Consider the following 3,633-nt stretch of genomic DNA (forward strand, 5'->3'; position numbering starts at 1 on the left):
TCTGTTGCCCTGGCTAGAGTGAGTGTCGTGGCATTAGCCTAGCTCACAGCAACCTCAAACTCCTGGGCTCAAGCAATCCTCCTGCCTCAGCCTCCCCAGTAGCTGGGACTATAGGCATGAGCCACCATGCCCGGCTAATTTTTTCTATATATTTTTAGTTATCCAGATAATTTCTTTCTGTTTTTTTAGTACAGATGGGGTCTCGCTCTTGCTCAGGCTGGTCTTGAATTCCTGAGCTCAAACAATCTGCCTGCCTCAGCCTCCCAGAGTGCTAGGATTACAGGCGTAAGCCACCGCGCCCGGCCAACATCAGGAATTTTTACATTTGTATCCTTCAAAGAAAACCATTGCCTTGACATATATGTTTTAGAGTGTCCTATACACGTATGATTACATCATTCCCCAAAATGGCTCCATAGATTGTGGTGCCACTCTCAGCAAACAAATGGGTCTTCTAGGGTTAAAACTGTGTAAGTATTTACTATTAGTTGAAAATGGCAAATAACTTTAATAAACAAATATTTTAATATCTAGATTCCATATAGATAGGGTATATAGTTTAGTTCTCTTCCTTTTACATCCAAGAGGATATTACAATGTGCCCTAATAATAGTTATATGGGGTTGTAGCACAGACAATGGCAGTCAGGGGTGGTGGCGATAGCTCCAGTCTATCAGCTGCCAGCAGAGAAGTTTAGCTAAGTTGTTTCAAGAGTACAACATATCTGTAAATGTCAGAGTTGCCCTTGGCATCCAGCACCTTGTCCCACATGGCCCTTATTTTGGCTACCTGACGACGCTGTCTCATGGTATTCCCTGATTTCCCCTAATATTCCGCCACCACTTTACAATGACAATTCTCACTATCTGGTGATTCCCTTAATTGGGTTCCTAAAGTGCTAGTATAGTAATTGCCAGGACAAAATGAACTTTCTAGTTGATAACTGATTTTCATTTAATGATATATTATCTGTATAATAGTAATCTGATTTAAATGAAACTATTAATGTGTGTGTGTGTATATATATATATATATATTAATTTTGCAGTGCTCCAATGCAGAGTGTATTAGTTTTCTATTGCTGCTGTAACAGATGATCACAGACATAGCAGCACAGAATAACATAAATTTATTATTTCTGTTTCCATAGGTGAGAATTCTGACCTATGAGCTCAGCTGAGTCTCAGGTTAAGTTTCACAAGGCCGAAATCCAAGTGTTGTCAGGGCTGTACTCTTTTCTAGAGAATCTGAGGATGAATCCACTTATAGACTCTTGCAGGTGGAGGACTGAGGTCCCCACTTCCTTCCTGGTTGACAATCACAGATTGTTTCAGCTTTTGAAGCTGCCCACATCTTTTGACTTGTGGCCCTCTTCCTTCTTCTTCAAAGCCAGCAATGGCAGATTGAGTGTTTTTACATTGCATCTCCCTGACCAGAGCTGGGAAAGGCTCTCTATTTTTAAGGGCCCATGTAATTAAACTGGACTTACTCAGATAATCCAGGATAGTTTTTCCATTTTAATGTCCTTGCCCTTAATCACATCACACAGAAGTTCCTTTTGTATATAACACACATGTGTCATTTGACATGTAATCACACAAAAGTCCCTTTTGAGATGTAACATATTCGCAGGTTCTGAGTGTTAAGTTGTAGATATTTTGGGGTGGTCATTATTCTTCCTACCACACAGAGTTGACAAACTATAGCCCATGAGCCAAATCAGCACTGCTGCCTATTTTTGTAAATTACATTCTGTTGGAAGACAGCCACTTCTATTTGTTGATATATTGTCTATGGCTGCTTTCACACCATAACAGCATATTTGAGTGGTGTGACAGAAACCATTATGACTCCTATGCTTGAAATATTTACAATCTGACTCTTAAAAAGTTTGTGGACCTCTGCTCCAACAATAGCACAATCATTCTAAAATCTTTCTGAAGAATATCAATTATGTATTAGGAATAGAAATAAATTGAATTTGAAATGTAAGAAGGTTGCTTACTCAAGTTTAGAAATTTAGGATATAACCAAAAAAATGTAGCTAGAGAAAAATTTCTATCTCAATTTCAGCTGTTGGCAGAGCTATCAATCTCCTTGTCTAGTTAGCACTTCAAGGTTCTCCATAAAAATTATCAAGAGCTTTAAGCAGACAAAACATCAGAAATCTCTTCCAAATGGATAAAAGCTAGGGTAGTAAAGTAATTTAAAAAGTAAAAGTATACAAAAAAAATCCCTTTGTGAAAATTATAGATGCACAGACTGGACTTTTTAAAGCTTTGCCAAGTGATTTTTAATTTCTTAGGTTATTAGACTTTATATTCATGAAAATATCCACTGAATAATGTTGGAATTTCTTTTCATTGTTTTTCATGCTTATCTAATGGTAACAAGCCTATTTATTACAGTCTTCCACTGTGATTTCTATTGTGACTTACAAAGGCTATGGCTCATGATTAATTTTAGTTTAAAATTAGTTTATGCACGTAAAACAAATTTCTTAATTTGTTAGCTTGATCCTGTTAATATTCAAGCAAATATATAAAAGAAAACAAAACCTGCAAGCCCAAATTCCCATGAAATCTTTTGTGCATATGACCAATTTAAGAACTACAAACAAACCTGAGGGGTTTTTCTCAACTCTGAAAATATCAGTAGCACCCTACCAAAATCATGAAAGTTGCTGCCCAAAAGAAGAAATATTTTAAAAAGGCAAGATTACACTGCAGGCCACTCTATGTTTCCATTCAAAATGGAACTGCATAAAGACTTTATTTAGAAAAAAATGCATTTTCAGGCTTGCAAAGTTAATGGAACATGAGACAAAATGCATTTTTTTTTAAATTCTTCTAACTCATCTTTAAAGATGGGTATGCTATTCACCTCAGACAGTCATAGTAGACCCAGAGCTCTCTGACTAAAGGGATCCTAATAGCGTGTATGCGTATTTGTGTACATAGAAATCTATTCTATTACACTCATTTAGGCCTCAGGAATTATTTTCAATAAAATTATTAACTTTCCTTATGTATTATAGAATCTAACAACTGATAAGTATAAATGTCACTCTGAAGAAAACTTAAGTAATATAAAAATAAAATTCTTTTCCTGGAAAATATAAATTTGATATTTTCTAAAGGCAATCGCTATGCTTAAGTACTAAGTACTCCGACTTTATAGGTCATGACAATGAAGCCATAAGACTGAAAAACTGAACTAAGCATAGTGTCTTACTAATTAATGACTTATGAGCTAGTTAAAACTGCAATTGGCTTTGCTAAGTACAATTTAGAATTGCTAGGTTCCATATTCTATTACCTATTCCTACACAGTTCCCAAGGGCCTTATTATACTTAACATACTGTAAATGCTATTTGTTAAAATGCTTTTTAAAAGAACACGTTTCATTTGGAAAATGTTAACAGGCTTTTCCCTAGACTCATTACAACTATTAATTCCCATTCTTCCTTTTTTTTCACATGGTATTATGAAACGGATGTAATTTTCACGTTATTCTTTCCTGAGCTCAGGAAAGTGCAGCAGATACTTTTAATATAAGAAAATGAGTGAAAGTAGACAGATTTGATATTAAAGATATGTCATATCTAAAATAGCTTGATTTTGAAGGCAATA

The 3,633-nt window shown here is 35.5% G+C and overlaps 1 protein-coding gene across 1 annotated transcript in view; it reads right to left on the reverse strand.

Moving 5' to 3' along the window:
- Positions 1–3,633, reverse strand: part of ADGRB3 (adhesion G protein-coupled receptor B3) — an 871,792-nt gene that overhangs the window by 384,499 nt on the left and 483,660 nt on the right. The window lies entirely within an intron of this gene.

This window comes from Propithecus coquereli, unplaced genomic scaffold (assembly GCF_000956105.1).
Source record: "Propithecus coquereli isolate 6110/MARCELLA unplaced genomic scaffold, Pcoq_1.0 Scaffold324, whole genome shotgun sequence".
Taxonomy (NCBI): domain Eukaryota; kingdom Metazoa; phylum Chordata; class Mammalia; order Primates; family Indriidae; genus Propithecus; species Propithecus coquereli.